This window comes from Bubalus bubalis, chromosome 4 (assembly GCF_019923935.1).
Source record: "Bubalus bubalis isolate 160015118507 breed Murrah chromosome 4, NDDB_SH_1, whole genome shotgun sequence".
NCBI classification, from domain to species: Eukaryota; Metazoa; Chordata; class Mammalia; order Artiodactyla; family Bovidae; genus Bubalus; species Bubalus bubalis.
The window spans coordinates 129,989,826-130,003,603 of NC_059160.1; the positions used below are offsets into that span (position 1 = coordinate 129,989,826).

At 40.0% G+C, this 13,778-nt stretch overlaps 2 long non-coding RNA genes across 6 annotated transcripts in view; one reads left to right on the plus strand and one right to left on the minus strand.

The window, feature by feature from the left end:
• The window catches only part of LOC123333406, an 83,441-nt gene extending 76,263 nt beyond the window's left edge, over nt 1-7,178 (minus strand). For 2 of the 4 annotated variants that reach the window (XR_006640986.1, XR_006640987.1), the window contains exons 1-2: nt 6,949-7,178; nt 5,779-5,813 (exon numbers count right to left, since the gene is read on the minus strand). This is a non-coding gene — a long non-coding RNA (uncharacterized LOC123333406). Of the gene's footprint in view, nt 1-5,778; nt 5,814-6,828; nt 6,882-6,948 lie in introns of those variants that run through there. The other 2 variants (XR_006640989.1, XR_006640988.1) reach the window with 2 other exon arrangements.
• On the plus strand, nt 5,832-9,706 carry LOC123333407. Of its 2 annotated transcripts, XR_006550726.2 has the most exons (3): nt 5,832-6,366; nt 6,743-6,960; nt 7,210-9,706. It is a non-coding gene; the product is annotated as an uncharacterized LOC123333407 (long non-coding RNA). The 2 variants fall into 2 exon arrangements; XR_006550725.2 differs by lacking the exon at nt 5,832-6,366 and having other exon boundaries at nt 6,373-6,960.
• Nucleotides 9,707-13,778: the final 4,072 nt, after the last annotated feature.

Consider the following 13,778-nt stretch of genomic DNA (forward strand, 5'->3'; position numbering starts at 1 on the left):
CATGATGGCAAAGTAAAAGGACCTTGAGCTCACCTCCTCCTAGGAATACATCAAAAAATTACAATTAATTGCTGAACAATACTGATTAAAAAAAGACTGGAACTAACAATACCACATCCAAATAACAAGAAGAAACCTCAATGAGATGGCAGGACGGGTGCACTCACAATACAATCAAATCCCACACCACCCTTCACCAAGTGGGTGACCTACAAAGTGGAGAATAATTATATTGCATAAGTTCTCTTACAGAGTTCTAAACCCCATGTCAAGACTCCCAGATTTGGGGTCAGGCATTGGAAGGAGGAGCCCTCAGAGCATTTGGTTTTGAAAGCCATCAGGGCTTGAATGCAAGAGCTTCACTGAACTGAGAAGAATAGAGACTCCACACTTGGAGGGCATATACAAGGTCTCAAGTGTGACAAGACTCAAGTCTAAAGTGGTGACTTCCTAGGAGCCTGCGTCAGATCTATCTGCTTGATGGTCTCCTGGGGAGGTGAGGAGTGACTGTGGCTCTCTCTGGGGTCATCAAAGCTAGTGGCAGAAATATCAGGATGTGCTCACCTACTTTGACTTTTATTGGAGGTAGATTTCTTACTTGGGTAACTAGTATCGAGTCCAGGTTCCCTGGTGGCTCAGACGGTAAAGTGTCTGCCTACAATGTTGGAGACCTGGGTTTGATCCCTGCATCGGGAAGATCCTCTGGAGAAGGAAATGGCAACCTATTCCAGTACTCTTGCCTGGAGAATCCCATGGACAGAGGAGTGTGGTAGGCTATAGTCCATGGGGTCGCAAAGAGCCAGACACAACTGAGCTACTTCACTTTCACCTTCCAACTAAAGAGCCTCTTGATGAGGGTGAAAGAGGAGAGTGAAAAAGTTGGTTTAAAACTCAACATTCAAAAAACTAAGATCATGTCTTCTGGTCCCATCACTTCATGGGAAATAGATGGGGAAACAATAGAAACAGGGACAGACTTTATTTTCTTGGGCTTCAAAATTACAGCAGATGGTGACTGCAGCCATGAAATTAAATGATGCTTGCTCCTTGGAAGAAAAGCTATGACCAACTTAGCATGTTAAAAAGCAGAGACATTACTTTGCCAACAAAGGTCCATCTAATCAAAGCGATGGTTTTTCCAGTGATCATGTATGGATGTGAGAGTTGGACTGAAAAGAAGGCTGAATCCCAAAGAATTGATGCTTTTGAACTGTGATGTTGGAGAAGGCTCTTGAAGTCCCTTGGACTGCAAGGAAATCAAATCAATCAATCCTAAAGGAAATCAATCCTGAATATTCATCAGAAGGACTGATGCTAAAGCTGAAGCTCCAATACATTGGCTACCTGATGTGAAGAAAAGACCCTTACTCATTGGAAAAGACCCTGATGCTGGGAAAGACTGATTGCAGGAGTTGAAGGGGACAACAGAGGATTAGATGGTTGGATGGTATCACCATCCACAAATCAGTCAGTGTGATATACCACTCCAACAAACTGAGTTAAAAAAAATTTGATCATCTCAATAGATGCAGGAAAATCTTTTGATAGAACTCAACACCCATTTATGATAAAAACTCTTCAGAAAGTTGGCAAAAAGGGAACCTACTTCAATATAATAAAGGCAACATGACAAATCCACAGGTAACATCATACTCAATGGTGAAAAGCTGAAAGCATTTCCTCTAAGATCAGGAACAAGACAGGGATGCCCAATCTCACCACTTCCAGTAAACATAGTTTTGTATGTCTGAGCCACAGCAATAAGAGAAGAAATAAAAGAATCCAAAGATTCTAGAGTTTTGGATGAATTCCAAAGCTTATTAATTCAGTAAGTTTTCAGGATACAGAATTAATATGCAGAAATCTGTTGTATTTCCATACACTTATGATAAAAAGAATAGAAAGAAAAATTAAGGAAATAATCCTGTTTACCATCACATCAAAAAGAATAAAATACCTAGGCACAAACCTACCTAAGGAGGCAAAACTGCACTCTGAAAACTAAGACACTGATGAAAGAAATCGGAGATGACACAAACAGATGGGAAAATATACCATGTTCTTGGATTGGAAAAATTAATGTTGCCAAAATGACTATACTACCCAAGACAATCTACAGATACAGTGCAATTCCTATTAAATCCCCAAGGGCATTTTTCACAGAACTAGAAAAAAATGTTTTTTACTTTGTATGGAAATACAAAAGATCCCAAATAGACAAAGAAATCTTGAGAATGAAAAATGGAGCAGGAGGAACCGGGCTTCCTGTCTTCAAACCATACTATAAAACTACACTAATCAAAACTGAATGGTACTGGCACAAAAACAGAAGTATACACCAATGGTACAGGATAGAAAGCCCAGAGATAAACCCACACACCTATGGTCACAATCTACGCGTGATAAAGGAAGCAAGACTATAAAACAGAAAAAAGACAGCCTCTTCAGTAGGTGGTGCTGGGAAATCTGGACAGCTACATGAACAGCTATATGTCAAAGAATGAAACTAGAATACTACATAACACCATACACAAAAATAAACTCAAAATGGATTAAAGACCTAAATATAAGACCAAATGGTATAAAATTCTTAGAGGAAAACATAGGAAAAACACTCTCTGACATAAGTCACAGCAAGTTTTGTAATTCAGCTACTAAAATAATGAAAACAAAAACAAAAAATAAATAATTAAGACGTAATTAAACTTACAAGCTTTTGCCCAGCAAAGAAACCATAAACAAGACAAAAAGACAACCCTCAGAATGGGAGAAAATATTTGCAAATGAAGCAACAAAGGATTAATCTAAAAAATATACAGTTCATGGAGCTCAATATCAAAACAACAAACAACCCAATCAAAAACTGGATGGAAGACCTAAATAGATATCTCTCCAAAGAAGACAGACAAATGGCCAAGAGGCACATGAAAAGATGCTCAACATCACTAATTATTAGAGAAATGCAAATCAGAACTACAATGAGGTATCACTTCACACCAGCCAGAATGGCCATCAATCATCAAAAAATCTACAAATAATACATATTGGATATGGAGTGGAGAGAAGGGAATCCTATTACACTGTTCATCAGAATGTACTTTTGTACAGCCACTGTGAAGAACAGTATGGGTGTTCCTTAAAAAACTAAACATAGAATGACCCAGCAATCCCACTACTAGGCATATATCCTGAGAAAACCATAACTCAAAAAGACACACATATCCCAATGTTCACTGTAGCAAAACTTACAACAGCCAGGACATGGAATCAACCTAGATGTCCACTGGCAGATAAAATGGACAAAAAAGTTGTGGTGCACATATACAATGGAATATTACTCAGCCATAAAAAGGAATGAAATTGAGTCAAAGTGATGTGAATGAATCTAGAGCCCGTCATATTGAGTGAAGAGCCCACGTTACAGCCCTCCTATTGAAGTGTTTCTTCCAAAAAAATGTCCTTGTAATTTATTGTAGCCAAATAAAAATAAAATCTTATGGCTATCACAAAAAAAAAAAAAAAAAAAAAAAAAAAAAAACAAAAAGAGAAAAATATCATATAAAATAAATATTGTATATTAATGCATACATATAGAATCTAGAAAAATGGTACTGAACCTTTTACAGCACAGGAATAGAGGCAGAGATGTAGAAAATGGACTTGTGGACACAGAGGGGATGGGGGCAATGAATTGAGAGAGTATATGCTGCTGCCGCCAAGTTGTTTCAGTCGCGTCCGACTCTGTGTGACCCCATAGACGGCAGCCCACCAGGCTCCCCCTTCTCTGGGATTCTCCAGGCAAGAATACTGGAGTGGGGAGCCATTGCCTTCTCCGGAGTATACACTACTGTGTGTAAAACAGATAGCTCGCGGGAAGCTGCTGTATATAGCACAGGGAACTTAGCTTGTTGCTCTGTGATGACCTAGACAGGTGGAATGAAAGAGTGGGAGGGAGGCTTAAGAGGGAGAGGATATATGTATGCTGCTAAGTCACTTCAGTCATGTCCGACTCTGTGCGACCCCAGAGATGACAGCCCACCAGGCTCCCCCGTCCCTGGGATTCTCCAGGCAAGAACACTGGAGTGGGTTGCCATGTCCTTCTCCAATGCATGAAAGTGAAAAGTGAAAGTGAAGTCGCTCAGTCATGTCCTACTCTTAGCGACCCCTTGGACTGCAGCCTACCAGGCTCCTCCGTCCATGGGATTTTCCAGGCAAGAGTACTGGAGTAGGGTGCCATTGCCTTCTCTGGATATATGTATACATATGGCCAATTCACGATGTTGCACAACAGAAACAAACACAATAATGTAAAGTACTTATATCCCAATAAAAAGATACATGCACACCAATGTTCATTGCTGCAAGATTTACAACAGCCAAGACATAGAAGTAACCTAAATGTTCATTGACAGAGGAATGGAAAAAGGGGATGTGACATATATAAACAACAGAATATTACTCAGCCATAAGAAAGAATGAAATAAGGTCATTTTCAGTAACATGAACAGACCTAGAGATTAGAGTACTAAGCCAGAAAGAGAAAAATTGATATCACATGAAAACACTTTTTTGTGGAATCTTTAAAAAAAAAAGATACAAATGAACTTAATATACAAAACAGAAAAAGACCCACAGATATAGAAGGCAAATGTATGGCTACCAAATGAGAAAGTGGGGAGGGATAAGAGTTTATGATTAACATATACACACTACCATATATAAAATAGATTACCAACAAGGACCTACTGTATAGCACAGGGAACTATAATGACCTATAAGAAAAAATAATCTGCAAAAGTTTATTTATATAACTGAATCACTTTGCAGTAGACTTGAAACTAGCACAACATTGTCAATCAATTGTACTTTGATTAAAAAATAAAGACAGTGAATCAAGTCAAAAACAAACAAATAATCACAACTGCAATGTCCATCTTGTTTTACCATGGATGTCTGAAACCAGAGCTATTAAGTTTTGACTTTCAAATGCATTCCCTTCCTTAGTGGACAAAGCATATGCACAGTGCATGTCTAAATAGGCTGCTCTGATCACTAAAATTTAACTTAATGCACAAGCCTTTTGACTTCCCCATACCTCAATATATGCAGATTTTCCCATCATTTCCCCTTTTGATTCCAAATATTTAATAGAAAGCACTGATGATCAAAATATTTGTCCCTAGAAGCTGGGGTGGTTCAGCTGCCTGCCCTGGGTATAGCTCATGTCCCTCAGTACTAGGCCTCCTTTATATTTTCCTACTCATCCACACTGGGGAAAACTAATCAGATATGGTGATCATGCATCTTATCATCTATAGCCAATTGTTACACAAGCACTGTACATGTACTTTTAACAGCAGAAAAAAGCAAGCCGTGTCACACATCCTGAGTAGTTATACTCTGACAACTTCGTTAGTTACTTTCCCCCTCCTGATCATCAGGGTAAAAGTATGGTTAATGCAGAAACTTTCATAAATAAAGACCTCAATTAGCAAAACCAGAATTTAATATCCACTGAAACAATACTTTCCTCTCTAAAACGACCTTACTCTCTACCAAACACAGCAAATTAAGGCTAATTTGTCTTTAAAACATGCCTGGTCAATTGGCTCCAACTGGTTGTGGAGGAATTTTTCAGAAGGAATCGCAGACTGAATTCCCCAAAGGGCTCTGGAGGCCAGGAAAGCAATGCCAAAGCCCTGCCATCAGGTTCACCTCTGGAGTTCTCCAAAATATCAAGATTTCTGTACATGTCAGGAAACATTCTTTCCTACTTACCTGATAAGGCTGCTCAGAACACGAGAGTCTCAAATCTATGTAGGGACCAGGCAGAGAGAGAGAGAGAGAGAGAAAAAAAGTTTCAATTCTACTCACAGGTGTGATTTATCAAATTGCTGTAAATCACAATTAACTTGATGGGAAGGGGAAAACACAGATCAAAATCAGTAACACTCCAGACTAAAACCATACAAATTATAACCATATGCACCAGTTCACTCGGTAAACAATCCTTTTGTTAACTTTTTACGAAGGCATCAGGTTTTCCATTAGGATTTTTAAAATTTTTACCCAGTTCAGTGGCATAATCTGAAATTTATCAGAGACTCATACTGGTCAAGGTCCTTCATATGAATCTTCTTGAAGATGAAGCACATTTACAAAAGCATCAGAATTAAATACCTGATTACAACTTACTTAATAAAGAAACTTAGTTATAATAACCAGAATTATGACTGGTTATAATCTTATAACCCTTAAAAATTTTAATCTCAGGCAAAAACCAAGAAGTAAGTAATTTAAACTGTCATACCAGCACTTCCTGATTGGAAAACTTATGCTTTAGTCTAACTCTCCCAAGAAGATAAGGTAGGTAAACAGACTGCCTAGCAATTAATGTTCCAATATTTTATTCTACTTGAAATGATACAGATAGTCAATGAATTCTCTTCATTTCAACTTTGTTTCATTTCAAGTTACCAAACTCTGGAGAGATGATTTTAGATAGATAGTCCCCCGAACAATCATTCCTATAGAATTTACCTAGAAGTTCTTTTCCCCCCACTTTTAGAGATCACATTTGATTTAAGTTTCTGAGAGCCCAGGTGGATCATTTACATCTCAAAAGCACAAGAAAAGAAAGACCGATTCCCCCTAGAATCTAGCTTAACCAAATATAAAAAGGCTCACTTTGATTCAACAGCAGAGACATTAGGGTAATGCTGCTCTTTAAATCTCTTGGCAGCCCCCACTTATCAAGGACAGCCACCACAGGACCCCCATACTAATGGACAGCCACCCCGGGGTTACCCCAGCAACTTTTGGGATCACCTCTGGAATTTTTGGGCTTCCCTTGTGGCTCAGCTGGTAAAGAATCCACCTGCAATGTGGGAGACCTGGGTACAATCCCTGGGTTGGGAAGATCTCGTGGAGAAGGGAAAGGCTACCCACTCCAGTATTCTGGTGAGTCCATGTGGTTGCAAAGAGTCAGACACGACTGATCGACTTTCCCTTTTACATCACTTTCACTGGAACTTTTTGGCACCACATTAGTGGATGGCCACACTGCAGTTATTCCTGTAACTTTGGGGGTCCCACATATTAGTGGACAGTCACTCTGGGCTAATCCCTGCAAACTTTCAGGCCCCAAATGTTAGTGGAGACCCCTGTAACTTTTCATTCCCATCCTTCTCAACATCTTGGCGCTCATAGGAGTTTCTTCTGTCTCCTGGCTGGTTCACCAGCTGTAGGACTTCAACTGGAGGACTGCAAGTCCTATGCTCAACCAACTTCAAGACTGAAGAAAGAACCCAGATGGAGATGTTGCTGCTTTAATGAGTAGGGGGAGCTCGACAGTCTGAAGCAGGATCTTGGAGCAATACCCCATTGTGTGTGTGGCAGACAGCAGGAAGGACACAGAAGGCAGGACACTACAGCAATCTCAGCTCTGGGGGGGAAGGGGAGATTGTCAATTACAGGTGGTATTGATATCAAGCTGGGTCATCAGTTACCAGGGAAACCATCAGAGGTGCTCACCCTTCAACACCCCTTTGACAAGAACAATCAACAGCTGGGATAAGTAGATAGGTAGGCATTTACTGATTAGGAAGGTCAGTCAGGTGAGTAGGTATAGGTGAAGCAGACTTTGGTCTGCCAGGGACGTGCAGAGATCAAGAGAACAGCCACCTTGAGTGGCCTGACCAAACAGTAGGAAAATACCCCTCAATAATTCAGTGAACAAACTCTACTGATATGCCATATTTATGCAATGACCTACTATACACCAATGCAAATGAATGAGCTACCACACAAGCAACAATATGGATGAATCTCACAGTTGAATGAAAGAAGTCAGATCCAAAAGCAATAAATACGGCATAATAACAAATATACAAAAGTAACCTATGGTTTTAAAGTCCACTTGAGGGAAGAAGAGGGGGTTTGTGGCTAAGAAAGGGCACAGGCTGGCTTTTGCAATGGACGCAGGATTACATTTGCTGATCTGGGAGGTTGCTGTGTCACTCTGTGCTTATTCAACTATGTAGTTATTAGCACATTTTTCTCTAAGCATGTTGTGCTTTGATAAAAATTTTTTTAAACCAAAGTCAGCTTTTATATCTCATTTGGTGTTTTTGTTTGTTTTCCAGTGAAGAAGATGATCATGACAGCCCACAAGAAACAACCAATACAATATTGTAAAGTTAAAAAATAAAATAAAATAAATAAATATCACTATACTGAAACGCTTTTTTAAAAAGCAAATCTCTTTTGTTTTATTAGATGGTGAACTCTTGAAGGTCAGCATTACCGCCTTACTCTCCTGTTATTCAGCATTGCCTAGAACAATTTTCCGTAAGTTACAGCTTTTCAGTAAATGTTTGTTACATGAATGTTTGCCTCTTGAGTTGGTGCTGTGAGAGGAATTTTATGCTCCACCTTTACAAAAGTACTTTTTGACTGACGTAAGTCTTCTGACTTTCTTGCATAGCACCCAACTGAATGGGCCTTGGTTTAATCTCACTGAGGCTTTGGATCTGGGGGGCTTTTCACTGTCAGACCCAACTTTTTATGCTCGATCAAGATTCTGGCGGAACTTTCCATCATACTGAAATTGTTTCAGCCGTGGCAGTGTAACTTTGCAACCTAATTAATACCACCGGAGAAGGCAAGGTATAATCAGAGCCAGGAAAAAGCAATTGAATCGAGCTAAACATACTCAGCTTTTATATTAGCACCAAGTTTCAGGCTGGATGTCTCCCTGGGGATCACTAACAGAGGAAACAAGTGAGGAGCATCAGCAAAACACTCTTGCTGGGTGTGTTTGATGCCACCGCTAGTTTTAATCAGCACAGCGTGTTCTGCTCCTAATATAATTATTGTACAATCATGTTGCATCAGGTTGAGACAACTCGACTACTGAATTGAAGGAGATTCACAAGTGAATGTGGGACAAGGTTTCTCTTTGCTGTGGTGAACATGACATGGATCACCTATGTTGCACAACTTTGATTTTGTTTCTTCTCAGTATTTTGAAACTTCTCTGAAAGGTCTTCACTGTTGTCTCCTGTAAGCATGATTTCTCTTTTTCTCTCTCTTTCCTTCCCTCCCTATTTCCCTCTAACTCTCTCTCTCTCTTTTTAGGCTCTTAAAAAATCACTGTGATATATACCTGATTATTGAATACTTTGGAGTTTACTTGTAAGGATAGGTGTTTTTTGGCAGCTACTTCACTTTTTTGTCAATGTACATTTTATTTTTTTGGAATTTTTTTTAGACTACCCTGAAATTAGGGATAAATTTTGGGTTTGGAAAATGAATAAAGGGCTAAATTGCAACTTTTGTCTACTCTCTCCATGGGTGTTTAAATTGTTTTGGTAGCTATCCCATCAGATTTGTCATCAAAATGCCAAAGAAAGGATGTGATTTACTTGTCTTGGTGATTGCTGAAGGTTATTAATATTCTAAAACTAATTTCAAACTGTATTTCACAGTCATATTAGTAATAAACAATAGAGTAGAACGCTTAAAGATTTGGCCTTAGGCAGCTCAGGATATGAGTTTAGGCATCACCAATTCATTTTCTCATCCATTCACTCATCACTCATAGTTACTAAATGCCTTTCTTTATTTGCCAGTCACTAGGCTAGGAGGTACTATGAATACAGGGTTGAACAAAACCAAATATGGCACATTTTCTAGCCCTTTTAAATCTCAGTTTTTCCCCTTGTAGAATGAGGATAACAGTTTCATACCTCATTGCATTGTCAGGAGAATTAAATGAGATAAAGCACCCAATATTACTGTGTGTCTGAACAATGCTCAGCAAATATTATTAGTCTTTATCATATTTGTTAATATTCTGCATCCATGCTTTAGGGGTGTGGTAAATCAAATACATTGAATTCTCTTTAGTGTTTTCAGTTATTTCAGTAGTTTAGAATACTGCAGAATATAATTGTGGCAAGGATTTCTGCATTATAGCAATCTTCACCATGGGATTGTAATAAATTGGATAAACCTCAAGATGACACTTTCCTTTGGCATTTAAGAGAAAGATTATGATCTTTTCTGTTCATTTATCATTTCATTTGCTTACTGGAAGCTGATCACATCTAAAAGTTTCTCTTGTGTTCTTTAATTGGAATTTGTCTCCTATCTGATTTGCATTTGCCTTCCACCTAATTTTCCCAAGCCAATTATAAAGTATCTTATATTAAAAATGTTTTAATCTGCCTTGATGAGAATTTAGAGAAGGAAGTTGATCACATTTATAAATACATTGGCAGGCTGCTTTCATGTGGATGCCTTCCAGAGCATTGCTCTTTCTCTTCCTCTCTCCTTCCCCCATCTCTTTGTGTTATTGTCAAGCTCAGCCTTGAACTTTTGCTGTGTCTTCAATTCCAGAACTGCAAAGGTTAAACTTTTCAGTCATTATTGGAACAGGAGAGTCAAGTCATGGCTTTCTTTTCTTATCCTTAATAATTTTTATTGAGTTGCAGCCAAATATATCCATAGCTTGCAGCTTAATCTCTCACTCATACCAATGTGCCTTTAACATAACCTTTCCAATATACTGCTTCAGCCTCTAAAATCAACTTCATAAATTGCCATTGTTTCTTAATGCCTTGACCTTGTCTGTCCCTCTCAAAATACTTTGTCTTCACTTCTCACACAGTCTAAAGATGACTAGTCTCATAAACAATCCTTCCTAGTTTCTGGCTTGTCTCTGACATTATCTTTAACCCATACCAACTTACTTCACTGGAACATTCTCTCATTGGATCTCCCTTCCCCCTTTCTCTTTCTCATGCCTCCACTGATACTCCACAGTGATGTCTGGGATAGTGACTTTGCCCAAATTCCCATTGCTCTGGATTATAAATAGCATAGACAAATACCATAAGGCCTGTTCTCCAAAAATTGTAACACAGTTGAAATATATGTATTTTTTAAGGCTTTAGACCCACTCTTTAGGCAAATATCCTGCCATGTTGTCCCAATGTCATGCTTTCTTCCTGAAAACATCCTCAGAATGAGAAATCACAGCCAAAGACTACAGCCATGTGAGCCCAGTAGCTCACCTTACTACCGGCTAGAGCACTGGCGTTTCTCCTCAGGTTCTTTCCTTAACTTAAATGGTGAAGGACATGGTTTCCCTACAGATCTGAATAGAAACCTCCTGCTGTCAGTTACCATGATGTGATTTTGAACCAGACTCAAGTAATTGATTTCTGAGGACACCCTGGCCTTTGCATCCTGCCTGTCTTAGCATAATTTCCCCATGCCCTTCAAATACATGATTAGTCACAATGTGATAAGTATATAAATCAACTCCCTGCTCTCTAGGACTTTGCACATTTAAATTTATACTCTAATTTACTTTTTGTTACACTGAAAAGATATAAAGATGCTCCATTTGAATCACATTTGAGACACTTCAGGATCAGACAATGGTTTCCTCTATTATTGGAGGAAATTATTTTGCTGAATACATCCTGAATCATCACCGCCTACACCTTTGAGGACTTGAAGTCACTCAGCTCCAGTGTCAAGATGAGTGTTGCTCTTTAAGCTCTTCTAAAGCTTTACAAACAGGGACATCTCACCACGGCTTGACTTAACAATATGCAGCCCTTCCCACCTCAATACTCCTCTGAAATATATTCTAGGGTATGTTAATATGCAGGTTTGAATTATTTTGGAGAGTTTTACAATGTGCTTCAAAATAATTGACAGCACCCAGAGTATCATTAAACAGTGCTGGGAATCACCTTTAATTTGCCTTCTAACCTTCAGTTGGAAATGAGTAGCATCAGATACAGAGAAGGCAATGGCAACCCACTCCGGTACTCTTGCCTGGAAAATCCCATGGATGGAAGAGCCTAGTAGGCTGCAGTCCATGGGATCGCGAAGAGTTGAACACGACTGAGCGATTTCACATTCACTTTTCACTTTCATGCATTGGAGAAGGAAATGGCAACCCACTCCAGTGTTCTTGCCTGGAGAATCCCAGGGATGGGGGAGCCTGGTGGGCTGCCATCTATGGGGTCACACAGAGTCGGATATGACTGAAGTGATTTAGCAGCAGCAGCAGCATATACAGTATTTGAGAAAGCATTGTGCCATTTGTCAAATGAGATTGAGAGTAGAAAATTAAAAGGACTAGTGGGATCCTTGTACTTCCATGTAGGCCTTTGGCCAGCTCTGGACCTCTGCCCCAACAGTGCTTGGTCTGGCTGGTACTGTGCATCCCTTGTCTCCTTCCTCGGTTTCTCTGGGGCTGCAGTGGGCCATGCCTGAGGTTTCCCATCACCTTTAAGGTTACTCATGCATGTGCTGCTCAAAAGTACAACTCAAGGAGTTTTGTCCTAAGGGACCCCACCTTGACTGACAGGGAAATCAGAGTCAATGGATAAATAATGTCTTTTCTTACACCCCGGGGGAAAGCTTGGAGTCACATGTCAGAAAGCTCCTCAGATAATTCCAGGACATGGAGCCCATCTGTCGGAATAGTTGCTAACATGGCAACACCCTCTTTGCATCACTTCTTGCTCTTTCTGTTTCTCTCCTCTTGGTCTCTTGCTCCTCTTCCTAGGTTTCCATGCCCTGCCAACAAACAAACTACCTGTCCAGAGGATGTTGTCTCAGTCTTTGCTTTCAGGAGAGCCCAGGCCAAGGCACAAATTGCTTATGAAGTTCCAAAATTCTCATTGAGACCAACTATAGCTGTGACCCCTCTTCTACCGCTTGCTCAAGTGCACTCCCTCCAAATGTCCATTCTCAAAGCAGCCTGCTGATCCCTGAGAGCCAGCATGAAGAGAACAGTTGAGGGCACGAGTCTCAAGTGCTCACAGGTACTTCCTACAAAAGAACAAGGCATGATCTGAGCTACAGATTGGCAAACCTGGTGTTCTCCTTCATCTCCCCTATCTAGGTGCAGCCAACATTGCTGCATGGCACAAACCTCGTTACTGATAAGACTGCTGGTTGACGTTGGGCCCAATCCATGAAGGCTGAGAAGAGGTGGCAGGTATTTGCAATTCATCCCTTTGGAGGGAAAGAGGAAAAAAACAACTGACATCCAGGCACAAAATTCCCAGAGCCCTCCAGCTACTTAGACTGTTAAGAAAACAAAAAATTCACAAACAAATCATAGTCTAATGAAGGAAAGCAAGTCGGTAATTAGGATAAAATCTCCAGGGAGAGTGGGGGTAGAAGGGAATGACTGTAGCAAATGCATACTTAATAACTTCGCAAGATCAGATAGTTAGACATCATCTACTGAACTGTGGGAGGGAAGGAGGATGGAGAGACTGTCACTACTGAGGAATCAAAGCTCATTTATAAAGTAAGTTTCAAGTGCTATTCTGGCTCAAAGGAATTTAATCTTTCTAAAATTTTAATCTTTGACTCAACTTTTGAGAATTGGTTATATCTAAGCCTTATGGAGAAGGCAATGGCACCCCACTCCAGTACTCTTGCCTGGAAAATCCCATGGACGGAGGAGCCTGGTAGGCTGCTGTCCATGGGGTCGCTGAGAGTCGGACTCGACTGAAGTGACTTAGCAGCAGCAAGCCTTAAAGAAAGTCAGCTGTGAATAAGGCAGAGGTACACTTGGAAACCCAGCTGGACTGATGAGTGGGTTCTTAGAAGCAAGAGCTGTATTTGCATCCTCAGAATCTTCCTGTCCTGGCAAATCAGGTGGACAAGGAAAAGAAAGGGAACTTGTGGTCAGCTCTCTGCCTGGTGCTTCCTCCTTTAACTCCACAACAACCCTTAGA